Source organism: Diabrotica undecimpunctata, chromosome 2 (assembly GCF_040954645.1).
Source record: "Diabrotica undecimpunctata isolate CICGRU chromosome 2, icDiaUnde3, whole genome shotgun sequence".
NCBI classification, from domain to species: Eukaryota; Metazoa; Arthropoda; class Insecta; order Coleoptera; family Chrysomelidae; genus Diabrotica; species Diabrotica undecimpunctata.
In genome coordinates this window covers 54358473-54374514 of record NC_092804.1, presented here as the reverse complement: position 1 = coordinate 54374514, position 16042 = coordinate 54358473, and positions in this window count along the sequence as shown.

Sequence of the window (16042 nt, the reverse complement as noted above, 5' to 3'; positions counted from 1 at the left end):
ATCATCTGCCAGTAAATGCATCTGTTTCGTTTTCGGTGCGCCACCCTGTATTTTCAATGCTATAGAATTAATATTGGGAATTGCCAAACACTATTATAACCGACATATTGGTAGAGATGGCTTTAGCTAAACAATGAGATGCTTTAACCATGAAGATAGAAACTCTACAAACCTAGATATGAAGTACAGTGTTTGATGTAATACAACGATTTTGGGAAACAGGATAATACACCATGATACCAGGTCAAGGTAGAAGAACAACGAAAATTTAAGTTGAAGATCGCTTTATCAGATTGCAAGCGTTACACGATCTCACATTATCATTACCATTACGTCGACGATAAATGATTTTCATACAAACACAGTTTCCATTTATACCGTTCGAAGATACTTAAATGAATATGGATTAAGGTCCAGAATAAGGTTCAAAGGGACAAAGATTTAAGATAATAATTAGAACAGCAATGTCGTTTACTTCCAGAGTTTCATTTGGTGGAGGTGGTGTAATGATGTAAGCAAGCATTTCTCTAAAGGCTTATACAGAACTAATTACAATTTAAGGAGGCAATATAAATACTAAAAAGTATATTGAACTATGTTTGTAAGATTATGCAGAAACTTTCGTCTGATGCAAGAAATTGCTCGCACATTGCAAGAATAACTCGAGATTACTTGAATAAAATTGAGATTCCTTTACAAGGTAAAATATCATAGTCTTTTTTAAGTCAACGATTACTAAATGAGTAGGTAAATTTCTAGTTGTTCTTTTTTTATAATTTGTTGAACTACAAATATGTTATCAACACAATATATACAGTAGTGTATACAAACTTAGATGTCTGTCCAAAATCTTACATCGGTCAAACTGGTAAAACCTTTAACAAATGTATAGCAAAACATAAAAGAGCTTTCAACAATAGAAAAATAGATTCTACGTACGCACTTCATCTTCTTGATCATGATCATTTGTTTAATGACCAATTTCAAATTCCCCATATTCAAAATAAAAACCTTAAGCTCTCTTTATTGGAATCTATGGAAATTAATAAATTAACAATAAGATATAATTCTAAAGGACCAACAAGGACAAAAAGCTCTCCCCTCCTCAAGGTATTCATTTAAATATTATAGAGTGTAGACGTATTGTAACAATACATCACTTGAGAAAGGCACTCTGCCGAAATGGCTGTAGTAAAAATAAATTGTAATAAATTTTGTGAAAATGTTGAAAACAAAAGTTGTCAGTATTTTATTCTTAGATTTATAATTATTATTTAACATATTTGAAAATCGTTATAAAACCAAGATTTTGTGACAAAAAGATTTTTGTGTAATGCCATTTTTCTCTCCACATACATACACACACACACACACACACACACACATTCACACAAATATACACACACATAGACACACACACTTTTTAACACAACAGTATATATTATAACAAAATACATTTTTTTATTAGTAAATGTATATGACTAACAACAAAAGCGTTATGACTCAATAGCAACACCAGCAAAGCGACGTGTCAACTAAGGAATGTGTTGCTAATTTTCTATTAACTTCTTCTATCTTTGACGAATTATAAATTATATTTACGTACTACTCATGGTTTAATTGAAAATTTTCTTTTTCAATAAAAGCCTTCGCATCTCCGATAATGTACCAAAAAATTTTCAAGTCTTCAGAAATACCGAACGAAAATAAGTAATAATCGTAAAACATTCGACTTCCAATCCCGTCGGCGTCTTTTGTAGTCGTCACTTTTTTCATATATGTACTGCAAATGTAATAACAACGTTTTTTTTTAACCTTTTTTTGGTAATAAAAGTTTATAGTTCTGTCGGAAAGTCTTAAAATCAGAAGTTTGCGCCTATTCATCAATGTGAAAAAACATAAAAGATATAAAATTCTGTTGCGTAACCTTTCTAGATAATCAAAAAGACATTGATCAGCTTTTATGCGTTCAAATTGGTTAGTTTCATTCATTAGTGTATTTTAGTGAAAAAAATATTATTTAACAAATCTGTTAATATACGAAATATTTATGTAAATTTATTTTACTTAAAAATTAAAAAATAAAAATCAAAACGAAAATGAAAATAAAAGGAGACTCATACATTTGAAAACGATGTTAAAGATTGGAAAATAAACTAAATAGCATCAAAGACCAGAAGTAAGAAGTAAGAAGTAAGGTATGTTACCAGAGTATCGACATAACCGGACTAGCAACCAAAAATTTTCCTTCAACAATGATAAATGTGCTAAAAAAATTAGCTAATAACGAGTGACACTTCTTTCTTGCCGTAACATGATTCATAAGAAGGAAAATTCGCCAATTATAAGAAAAACCAAGGACTCGCGATGTTTCAAATGGACAATAGGATAATCATCAATTCATAAAAATCTCCGAAAATCCGAACACCCGTTACACATTATTTTACTTTAATAAAATTAGGTATATAGGCTTATCTTGGCAATAACAATAAATGATTTACCTATCTGTAAAAAAATCACCAATTTCACAGGTACTTTAAGCTAGCGGGAACAAATAGGCGGAATTCAATTTAACCTACGTAATATTTTTTCACCCATTTTACACTAATTTATTACCACCCTAATAATTTTTCACCACCCAACCAATCTTACGGGAAGCGATTCTGCTGGCTTAAGGTTCAAGCTAGCAGAATTCGGAAAAAAAACTTTTTGGTTATGGCATATTTTTTCACTAAATTTATTACCACCCTAATAATTTTTCACCACCAAACCACCCTTAAGGGGAGCGATTTTGCTGGCTTACGGTTAAAACTAGTACAATTCGAAAAATAATACTTATGATATACCACAGTGCTCTGCTAGATTTTTATGAATGTATTACCACACTAGTAATTATTCACCCCCCAACTACTCCTTATGAGAAGTCAATAATGCGGTTGGGTTAATATTTAAGGTGATAAAAAATCTATTTTTACAATTTTACTGTACTCCTCTTGTAACTAAAATATAAATTGCTTGCCAGGTTTTTACTGAATTTTATCCACCGTCATAATTTTTGACCCTTAAGCCACAGTTAATGGGAAACATTCAACAAGCTACGCATTTGCGCTAGCTAAATGCAAAATATTTTTGGAACTACAAAAGTGCTCTGCTAGATTTTTACTATATTTTTATCTGCCTAGTCATTGTTTTCATAACTACCCTAATTAAAAACATTCTGAAATGCAGAATAACTCTCTGCTAACTAATATTTATTTTTTAAATGTTTAAATATTGAAAATATGAAAATAATTTATTACAAAAATTATAAATTTTAACTGTTTTAAAAAATTGACTCTGATTATAGAAATTGAATCGTGAGCCACTTTTATGAATATAAAATAACCGAATTCAAGTTGAGTTTTAGTAAATACAATGGAATTGTTATATTTTACAGAAAATTACCAGGTAAAAAATATTCAAATTGAAACTTTTTGTATACTCTTATGTCATATGGACTATTTTGTCTGTGTATATTTGATTGAATATGTGGGTTTGAAGTTGTTGTTCAATCAAGTTGGCCACTATTATTCAATGGATTTCGTAACTCCTCATTTTCATGGGAAAAATATACATATGACTGGGCAGTACGATGTTTCATTCTTAATTAGCTAACGATCTTTAATTTGAATTCTATTTTGAACATTTTAGTTTTAATCTTGAGTCTCTAGACTTTGTTCAATTATAATTACAGAACATTTCCTTTGGCTGACTTCTTAGTCTCACTCATGTTAAGTTACTCTTGTCATTGCTACCTCTATGGCTAGCATAGTTAGATTGCTTTCTGAAATTAGTAATTTATATTTTAGTCAACAAATGACTGTTTACAGTTACATTCACTTCTTTCCTTAGGCATTCCCTTATTGATTTTGGATTTAGAACTAGAACATATCTTGTTCTTTCTTAGTAACGTCAGAACGAATCATTAATTTGCAGTTTCTACAGAAATTGGCCTGTTCGTTCTTGATGCCTTTTTGCTGATTACTTACTTATTTATTACTTACTTCTTTAACTATTACTTTTTGGATATTTTGAGTATAGTTATTATTGGCTTACTAAACAAATGTCTATTACGTTAATTACCCAATTGTAAAGGAGGGTCAGTACACCTTGCGCACCTATGGTTAAAAAATTAAAAGATTTGTATTTATTGGGTACATCCATAGATCTGAGCGAAGTGTACCGCCAATTAAGGAGTGGGGGCTGCAGTCTTAATTGGATTTTAGATTGATACCCCCCTCTTCCCTATTATTTAACTTTGGCAATAAATTGCAAATATAGCGCCTATTTACTGTCCCCGAGTGTGTTTTATAGTTTTTAAGTAATTTTTAATAGTAAACACCAGTGCACATTCATCTACGCACAATCACGTCTATAGTTATTTTTTAACTTTTGAAATGTGAAAACGTGCATTTTTTTTATACCGGACAAGAAAGTACGACTTTACGCCCCCAAAATTAGAACGTAAAGTGCAAAATTTATGCCCAGTGTGTTAGGTGAAAAATATGAAGATAGCAAAAAATAGTAAAAGGTTGAAGTAAAAGTACAATACAAAAAAATTATTAAAAATACCTTTTATAATTTTGTTTTGTCAGTTCAAAATTCAACCTAGCAGAAATATTGGCTTCTTATAGAGGGGTAAACAATTGTTTTCTTCTTCTTCTTTCTCTTTATAAGCAATTCTGCTTGTTCATTGGCGGATTAATACCTCTATGAAAGGTTGTCACTCCATCTTTTGCGCGGTCGTCCGATATTTCTTCTGCTGATTGGTGACTTATCTCTTGCTATTTTGAGGACACGGGTCTCCTCCATTCTGCTTGTGTGGTTATTCCATTCTTTTTTTCTATTCTGTGTCCATTCATTTATACACATTTTCTTCTAATGTCTTCATTTCTCTTTCGATCTCTCAGCGTATTTCCTGTAATACTTCTCAACACTCTCATCTCTGCCGTTTCCAGTAGCATTTGCGTTGTGGCTGTGTCGGGTCTTGTTTCTGAGGCGTATGTCATTATTGGTCTTACACTGGCTTTATAAATTCTTGACTTCATCTCAGTGTCAATGTGTCTGTTTCGCCATATAGTGTAATTATGGCATCCTGCCAGTCTATTTGCTTTTTGTACTCGATCTCTCACTTCTTTGTCTAGGTCTCCATAGCTAGACAGTGTAATTCCCAGATATTTAATTTCCATTACTTGTTCAATACTGATGCCATTTCTATTTTACATCTGGTTGGTTCTTTGCTGACTACTATTGTTTTAGTTTTCTAAGATGATATTGTCATATTAAATTCTTTGCTCTTATGTTAAATCTGTAGGCCAGTCTTTGCAGGCTATCTTCATCTTGGGCTATCAATATTGCGTCGTCTGGTAAAAGAGTATTTTTATTTCTTTGTTTCTCATTCTGTATCCTCTTCTTTGTTAACGGTTTTGATGATTTCATCTATAACCAAATTAAAGAGCATAGTGTTCCCTTGTCTTATTCAGCTGCCTATTTCTATAGGTTCTGTAAGTTTTTCATCCATTCTGACTTCCATTTTGTTGTTTTGGACAGTTTTAATAATATTTAGAGGAACTTCTCTATAATACAGAAGATGGATTACATCTTTGAGTCTTACTCTGTCTATTATACTTTAGTGATTTCTCAGTAATTTGCTTTATAACGAATATTACATCTGTACACGATCTTCCACTATGAAAACCTTGTTGTTCATCTGCTAAATAGGAATGGTATTTGAAGAATATTATAAAATATCTACTGGTGCTTTTCCTACAAGTCAAATTTTCCGTTAAACCTAATGTTCTTTTAGTTGGAACAAATTGTAAGCATTATAGCAAGTTAGAGTTTGTTCCAGACTCTTACAAATTGGTCAGTAATCCATTCTTTTGTAAATATCTCAGCAGGGTACGGTAGGAAAATACACGGGTATTCCCGATATCTGTGGCGTCAAGCACCAGCTTTCTTTTTCTACCTTAAGTCACGTAAAAATAAAACATCAATATACAGTCGCAAGTTAGTCATTGTAAAAGATACAAGCACTCGACATATCTTTTTCGCGAATTCTAGCGGGTCTCATCTCATAGTATATGTACTTACTTGACAAGTACATCATGACTCGAAAGTTTTAAAAGTTATCTCTATCCGCTAGTAACAATAGCACCCGGTACTCGTGAGTGTACGTTTAAGCTGTATATGTTTCTCGGAAAATTAGTAACAACTGTAATGTCGTAACAAGTTGTTGCATATCTAGGCAAGAGATATCCAAGAACCTGGCAGATAAAGTAAGGGCATATGTCTTATGAGCTCGTATATTATTTACCGGTAAAGGCCTCAACCAAGAAACTATCAGACTGTATTACTATGCGGATCGATATACAGATACGCTCTCATACTTTTATTTTCCGGTCATTTTCATTGATTGCAGTATTAGTAATATTTTTTATTGTTATTTAGGTTTTTTTTTTTATATATTTACGTATCCCTTTGTTGGGTTTTTAGTTAGAATAAATGTGTTAAAATCACTTTGTAGGAAGCAGTCTGGCTAGTACATTAGGTACGCAGCTAATTACCTATTCTCAGTAAACAAGTACCTATAGAACCTTACATTAATTAATAATTTTATAGACAGGGGGGTCTATTTATCGGCCGGCCAACAGAGTTTATTAGGCCTTTAAACTCAAAATATAAATATGTCATAATGATAATCAGTAAGTAAGGACAAAAGTATACATGATAAATATACATTAGTGTTTTCATTTGACCATGATAAATTCTTCTACTATAAGATGATTATAATAATGAGCATTTAACATCAAATAAAAATCCTTGTTGAATACACCGATCTTATTCGAATCAAACCCCCATGATACACAATTAACCATATGCTAACCCTAAACTCCAGTTTGCCAACAATCCATAGAATCTGCGCTAGCAAATCTTATTACAGCGCTAAAATGTATCGGTTAGTGTCGCTAATAGGGCCCCCTTTGGTGTCCCTGCGGGACACTGCTGGCCACCCCTTCGTCGCCAACTGTTACTTCTCGAAAACCAGATCCCCCGAGGCTCGCGACAATATTTTACGCTATAAACATATCAACTGAAGAGGTTTTTGATGAATTTACGGGATGTTGAGAGGAAGGGATTAAGAAGGGTTATCTTTGTTTGTTAGTTTTTCAAATATCCATATGTGGGCAATGCAGTACCTACAGTTGTTGCCCTGGCTTGAATGATAATGGAATTTTTTTCTATTTATGCTAACATGATTATCAGTACGTATGTCTTGAAGCTTAAAGTTTATAAATTGACTTATAAATTAGAACTATTTAATATACTTAAAAAAGGAACATAAGATAAATATGCAAAAAGGTTTAGTCTACAATTGCTTTGTCTGCAAAACCTACGAGGGTTATCTGCAAATGGTGTGAGAACTTGAGCGTTATAGTATGAGCCATCGAAAAAAAATCGTAGTCGTGAAATTATTTATTTATACGGCTCATTGTACGAGTCGTTTATATGACTCGAACTGCTACTAGTAATGATATTTATGTCCCAATATTGTCAATATAAGATTTAGTTAGTATATTTTAATAAAATGTTTTTGAGAAAATTAGGTAAAAATACTATTCAATAAAGCAATTAGAATACATCCCTGACAAAAGTTGTAAACAGTACGTTTGTTTCGGCTCTTGATATTTTTGTGTTTAATCGCGAATATTAAACGTCATAAATTAAAGTTAAAGTGTACCAACATTATTTAAGACTATAAGTTTAAATATTTCTTATTAGTTAAACTTAAAATCGCATTCTAAACTGGATTTAGTAGTTTTTTTGAATGGTGGATCGATCGTTAATAATTATAATTTTATCAGTAATCAATAACAAGCAGTATTGTTTTTTGCTGGGATAGAGAGGTACTATTTTTCTGCCACTGTGAAAAATCATTAATTGATATGTCGTCAGATGTCACTTTACAGAACGTTTCTTCAAAGACCAAATCTTATTTCTTAGCAGGCTTACAGCGGAAGTTTCCGACTAATGCGATTATGTTTAGTGTTATAAATAACACCCGTCTTAAGGATTATTTGATCACTAAGCACTTCAATTTATCCAAAAATTTTTTTATTTTCTTCTCGATTATCCAATAACAGAATTTGTATGTATTTAAATAGTAAACTCGCCGTAGATGAATTTATGGAGAAATATGGTTCTATTAAGCTGCAAGGAGAAATCTTACTAGCTAGAAGACCTATAACGCCAGCAGAAAACTAGTGTTATCCAACGTCTGTCCAATAATCCCACATGATGTACTTATACGAAAATTAAAAGAGATGGACTTAATCCTCTATAACATTTCTTAAAAATCGGTGCTACACTATCAGAGTACAACCATATATTAAGCTTTATCAATATGTGATATATTTATCAATATTATATCACATATCACTATCACTATCTTATATCATATCATATTACAATCACTACAGAATTTTCATATCTCAAACTAATCTAACATGTTATAAGCAATTACGCCATATTTCAAACAATTTTCCAACTATTAACAGTATACCATCAACCATTCAGACTTAAAATTCAACTATCCTCCTCCTCAGTCCTAATCCCTTTTGGGATGTGGTGACACCATCAGGCCTTTACAGTTTTTTCACGATTTCTCTCCATCCTTCTCTGTCCTGGGCTAGTTGTTCGGCTTCATGTAACCCTTGGTTAATCAGTATTTTTGTTTGATCTATCCAACGGCTTGGAGATCTTCCCCTAGCTCTCTTTTCTTCAACTCTACTCTAGACTATCAGTTTTTCCATCGTACCTGTTCTTCTAGCAATGTGTCCAAAATACTGCAAATATCTCTAATGTATTTGTTTAAGCAATCTATCCTTTACTTTAAGTTGTTCTAATATCGATACGTTAGTGCGATAATCAATCCAGGATATTCGCAACATGCGGCGGTATACCCACATTTCAAAAGCGTCCAGTTTATTTTTATCCGCTTTCTTTAAGGTCCACGTTTCGGATGCATATGTCGCTATGGGAAAAATGAGCACCCTTACCAGCTTTAGTTTTGTGTATATTGTTATGCTAGAATTTTTCCAAATTGCTATCAGTTTCATCATAACTGTTCTAGCAATAGTCAACCTTCTACGTATCTCTCTGTCACACCCTCCGTCATTTGTTATTATTGACCCAGTATATAAAACTATTTACTACTTCAAAGCCCCCAATTTCTTTAATGTATTGAAGATTATTCCGAGCTCTGTCTACTATCATGATCTTTGTCTTACTCCTATTTAGCTGTAGTCCATATGTTTTGCTTTTTTTCTCCAGACGTCTCATTATGTCTTTCATTTCTTCTTGATTTGCCGCGATTATTAAAGTGTCATCTGCATATCTCAAGTTATTGATTTTTTGACAGAGTTAGCGAGATTATGCATCCCTGCCTAACACCTGCCTCTGTTCTAAAATGATCGGAGTGGGTGTTGTTTATTTTTACTGTGCACTTATTATTTTCATATAGACATCTGATTAGTTGAATTAAGTGGTGGGGTGTTCCCATTTCCGCTACTATGAACCATAGCTGCTGCCATTTGTCTTTATCGAAGACCTTTGTGTAATCCACAAAGCACATAAGCATAGGAGTATTAAATTCACGAGTTTTTCGATTAGCTGTCTGACATTAAGGATGTGTTCTCTTGTGTCTTTTCCTGAGACAAATCCCGCTTGTTCTTCTGATATCTGAAGACTAAAATTCAACTATACTGAATCCTATTTCAACGCCAAATTCGTAGTCTTCTATCAATATTGATAGCCAATTACAATTTGGAGTAGGTAATCCAAATATTACACCTAATCCAAAACCATCTTTAATTTCTTTTACTATTCTACTCCGGTAATGTTAAAACTACTAAAGGAAGTACAATTGCTGGTGAGAATATATTCACCAAAACTTCAACTAAAAAACCGTCAGAAGAAAAAAATATACAAGCTACACTCGAAATCACGATAGAATCACCCTGTTTGTCCGTGAGAAGAAGCGTTGAGGAAACGGTATTTCCTTCATTGAAAATCTTAATGCAAATACTCAATTATTTACTCTCCCACTCATATCTCACACAATCAAAACTCAAAAACAAAAAAAATCAAAACGCGCCGCACCAACTTCTGATTCTCTTAAATTACTCATGAATGAAAACTCCATATCACTGCTATTAAACTATGATTAACTCATGATGCTAATTGAAAATACACAAGGCAGTCAATCACTTACAGAAATTGTCAATTGTCATTTAATAAATCTGTTTGTTCATCCAAAGGAACAAAAAGGATATTCCATTGTGGTAGTCAAATGGCATCGCTAATGTAGTACACAACAAAAAACAAAGCAAAACTAAAGCAAAAAATGTTTCCTGGGAAAGTAAATGCGAAGAGCTCAACAAATATATAGAGTAAACAAGATCAAGAGAGGCATGAGAATCAGTAAAAAACCTGAGTCTACACAGAAAAGAAGTGAGTAGAATATATTTAATAGAAGAAAGATCTTGGATCGAACATTTCTCACACCTTCTAACTGAAACAAGACCGCAATTCACGAAAACCATTACAACACCATATGAAGTGGAATACGATAAGGACGGTGAAATAATAGTACAAGAGGTCAAAGATGCAACACAAAATCTAAAAAATTGAAAAGCATGCAGACGACAAGGTGTACCGAACGAATTAAAAACACAGCCCACAAGTATTGCGGGAATTACTGGCGTATGTCTTCACCTAATTCTATAAAGGACATGACTTACCACCGTAGTGGACAAGAGCACATATTAACAACATCTACAAAAAAGAAAATAAAAAGAATTGTTCAAACTACAGGGGCCTAAGTGTAATAAGTTCACTCTCAAGACTCTATACAAAAATGATAACAAATAAAATTTAAAAAGAGGTGACATATGTAGATGAACAAAATGGCTTTCGTGCAGGGAGATCCTGTGTAGAGAGCATATTTTCCTTAAAGCAGGTTATTCAAAAAATATTATCCCACAACCTTTCAATTCATGTTGTCTTTATAGATCTGACAAAGGCGTACGATAGTGTACCACTTTCAATGCTCTGGGAAGCAATGGAAAAACAAGAAATACATAAAAAAATTTAAAAGCATTACAACAACTGTAGAAAATATAACGACAAACATTAAAACTGGAAACAAATTAACTAGAGAAATTCCTATTAGTAAGGGTCTCAAGCAAGGCTGCTGCATAGCACCTACACTCTTCAAAATATATTTTGAAGGAGGAGCTCTCAGTGTGGAGAAGAAAATGCTGCAATATGTGCATTCCAATAGGGAGAGATTGTACACGATACACTTTGCTGACGACCAAGCCATTCTAGCTAAAGATGAGAACTATATAGACTACATGCTTGGAAAACTGGAGGAGGAGTACACCAAGTGGGGCCTTACAATTAATATACAGAAAACCGAGTAATTAGTTACAGAAGAAAAATCAGAAAGCCTGCAAATTGAAATGGAAACTATAAAATCAACTAAAACCTTCAAATACTTTGGAAGTCCAAATAATATCAAAAGCAGGGAGTAACGAAGAAATACATTCTACAATTGGTCAAGCAAGATCAGCCATTAGACAACTACATGGACTATTGTGAAATAATAAAATAACAAACGAAAATAAAAGAAGAGTTTATAAAACAATAATAGAAAGTATTGGGTTGTACGTCGCCGAACTTTGGGAAATCAATCAAAAAACAAATAAAAAATTATGGAAATGAACTATTGGAGAAGATGTTGCCGGTACACTAGACTTGTTAGGGTGAGGAACGTAGACATTAGGAGAGAAATGGAAATTGACCTAGACATAATAGATACTATCGAAGCCAAAAGACTAAACTGATATGGACACCTGCAGAGAATGCCTAAAAATAGATGGCCAAAAAAGATAGAAAAATGGACTCCGCTCACTAAAAGAAATCGAGGTAGACCAAGACGGTCATGGAGAGAGGATATCGAAGATGCAATGACCACCAGAGATTTAAAAACTGAATATTGCTTCGACAAAAAACGGTGGAAAATAGGATGCGAGAAACGACGCCAGCTATAAAAGACTCTCCTATTATATTTATACATATAAATCTGTTTACCATATCTTACATATACACATTCGACATAAATACGAAACATATTTGCAAGAAACACCACCCTCAAAATGTGTCACTCTAGGGTCTATTGGCCTACAAGATCTAGGTCGGAGATGTCATTTTTAAAATTACATAACCAATAACAAAATCTTTGGTTATAACCATTTCTAAATAATTTGTACAAAAAAACCTTTTTTGAGAACGATTTCCGGAGTGAAGGTCGAAACGTCAATAATAATAACGCCGTAATATTTAACTTGACAATGCTACAAGAAAGTAAACCCGACTTAAAAATAAATTGCAACACTATCATCCTTCGATGCGTAATTTTCAACTCTATGCTACAGTATAATATTGATGGACTATTCCATCGCCTACCTATGCTACAAATCATTCAATCAGAATGCTCCCCAGAAATAATGTGTCTATAAGAAACTAATCTGATTCCTTCCAATAGGTATATACTCACCAAAACAATTTAACTGTTTTCGTAAAGATAGAATAAACACCAATCGCGCTAAAGGAGAAGTGGCAATCTTGAAATAAACATATTGATTTTGGGATAGTCTTTCAACAACTTTCTAGATATTGCAAATAATACTTTGGTGATGGCTCACCAAAGGCCGCTCACCCTGGTGCGGACATTTCGTCTGAACACAACCCCATAATCACGGGTGTAAGGCTTCGACTAGCAGAGCTTAAAAAACTATCACAAAAAATTCATAACCACAGGACAATTAATGAAAGATAAAGAGCTTAAAACTGCATATAGTAAGCACATCAACGACAACTTGAGAAATATACAAGTAAATTGCATAGAGGAATCCTGTGATAAAATTAACATGGCTATAGCTTATGGTGACAAAGTAATCACAAGTAAAATAAGAAGAAATAACAAAAACGAGTGGATGACGGAAGAAGACAACCAACATAAATACAAGGAAATTTGCCCAACGTACGATAAGGGCAAGAATTAAAGAATTAAAATTGCAAAGGAAAGTTGGATGAAAAAACGGTGTGAAGAATTGAAATCACTACAGCTTTGGACTACATAAAAAGGATAAATAAATTTCGAGTGTATATAAGAAACGCCATGAGACAGACTCGTTTGAAGAATTATCAAGGAGACTAAGTACATACCCAGAAAGAACTAGCTAAAATCTAGATAGACTATGCTTCGATCCTATTTATGGATGATAGACGGAATATGCCAACTACTAACTTACCCACGGAAAATTTATGCTGCCCTCCCGTTATTCGTGCCGAGGTGGAGTATGCTATTAAAATACCAAAACTGGGCAACGCTATTCGACGGAATGTCGTTACTATGGAAGCCATAAAATTATTGGAAGATGACAACATCAACATGCTGGTAACAATTTTCAATGCCATATATATCACCGGCCACACGTCCGTCCAACGGATTGGCTTTATTCAACCTTTTTAAATGATCTCTTAATCACAAAATGCGGTAAAATACAAAGACCACAGACTGATCAGTTTAATGAGCTATTCGCTAAAATATTTCTTTGCATCCTCCACACAAGAATGTTGAGAAAGCTGGAAGAACTAAACGGCGAGACACAATTTGGGTTCAGTAGCGAACTGGGTATAAGTAAGGCATCTTTCTGCTTCAATATTCTTGTACAAAACTGCATGGATCAACGAAAGGATATATTCGTCACATTCCTCGACTATGAAAAAGGGTTTGACACCGTAAAACACGATGAAACCTGTGAAACCTGTGAAATGTTGAAAATGTTACACAACGCTAACATTGGCAAGAAAGATATAAGAGTAATCCAGAATCTCCATTGGAATCAAAAAACACCAGTGAGTCTGAATAATTTAATAAACACAGAGGAATTTGAAATTTAAAAGTGGGTGTAACAGGAGTGTATTTTGTCTCTTGCGCTGTTCAACCTCTATGTGGAGAATGTTTTTGCAGAGGCACTCGAATATAAAGAACTGGATTTGGAACAGGAACACTGGCGAGCTTTTGCATGCCGCAAAAGATAGACGTCTGACCTTAAGATAATTCGCCAACGCACTATAAGTGCACTATAAGAATAAAAAGAAAGCTCAAATGTGGTATTAAAATGTTTTTTTTTTTGTAATTGTTACCTATCCTCTGTTATATGACACCCAAGAGATGAAGGACAAATGGAGAATATATTTGGAGACACTTTTTCAAGATCAAAGAACGGATTATAGGCATCCATTTTCAGAGAGGATGACGGGCCCGGACATACTTAAATCCGAGGTAGAAGAAGCAATAAAACGGACGAAAAGCAGAAAAGCTGTAGGGCCTGATAATATCGAAGCTGAATTTTTAAAACTCTTGGAGGATGAAGGAATAAATTGGATCACGGCTGTCTTCAATAAAATATACAATACAGGAATCATCCCTGATAAATGGCTAGAATCAGAATTCATAGCGATACCTAAAAAACAGGGGGCTAAAAAGTGCGAAGAATATCGAACAATCAGCCTAATGAGCCACATGTTGAAACTGTTTCTTAGAGTCATCCATGGAAGAATTTATAAGAAGTGCGAGGAACAAATATCAGACAGACAGTTCGGCTTCATTAACGCAGTGGGTACCAGAGAGGCACTTTTCGGAGTACAGGTACTGATTCAAAGATGCAGGGACGTTAACTGCGACGTATACGCGTGCTTGATCGACTATGAAAAGGCATTTGACAGAGTTCAACATCAAAAGATGATAAACATTTTAAAAGAAGCAGACCTGGATGACAAAGACCTCAGAATAATTTCAGAACTATACTGGAATCAGAACGCATACATGAAAATTAACGGAGAAGAAACAGATCACATAAAAATACTACGCGGAGTTAGACAGGGATGTATTCTATCGCCGTTGATATTTAATATGTACTCAGAAAAAATTTTTAACGAGGCTCTTTACGGAATAGACGAAGGCATCCTTCTAAATGGTGAAAGAGTAAACAATGTTAGATATGCCGACGACACCATGGTGATAGCAGATAGTTTAGAGGGACTTCAGAGGCTAATGGACAGAATAAACGAGTACAGTCAACAGTACGGACTAAACATTAATACCCACAAAACCAAACAAATGATTGTCAGCAAGGAGAATATAAATGGGGCTCATCTATACATTAATGGGACGCAGATAGAGCGAGTAAAACAGTATTGCTACCTGGGAACTATTATAAACGAACAGTGGAGCAATGTACAGGAAATAAAGTGCCGCATAGGAAAGGCAAGAACGGTCTTTAACAAAATGAGCGCCATCTTCAAAAGTCACAACATAGCATTAGATACAAAAATGAGACATTTGAGATGCTATGTTTTCTCTGTGTTGTTGTACGGGGCGGAGGCATGGACGCTTACAGACACCACTATTAAAAAACTTGAAGCATTTGAGATGTGGCTTTATAGAAGAATGCTGAGAATATCACGGACAGCAAGGATCACGAACAACGAAGTTCTAGAAAAAATGAAGAAGGAACCAGAGATTGTGTTTACGATCAAACGCATAAAATTGCAATATCTGGGACACGTTATGAGAAATCAGCACCGTTACTCCCTGCTGCAGTCTATATTGCAAGGTAAAGTCAAAGGTAAGCGAGGACCCGGTAGAAGAAGAATATCATGGCTGCGGAATTTAAGTACATGGTTTAAGAAAACCTCAACGGAGCTGTTTCGAGCCGCAGCGAGCAAGGTCATGATTGCCAATATGATTTCCAACATCCGAAACGGATAGGAACCAGAAGAAGAAGAATCCTCTGTTAATATTTGAAATATATATGTAATATATTGATCCCATTTCTGTAAGTAAGATAAACAAAAGTATGATATAATG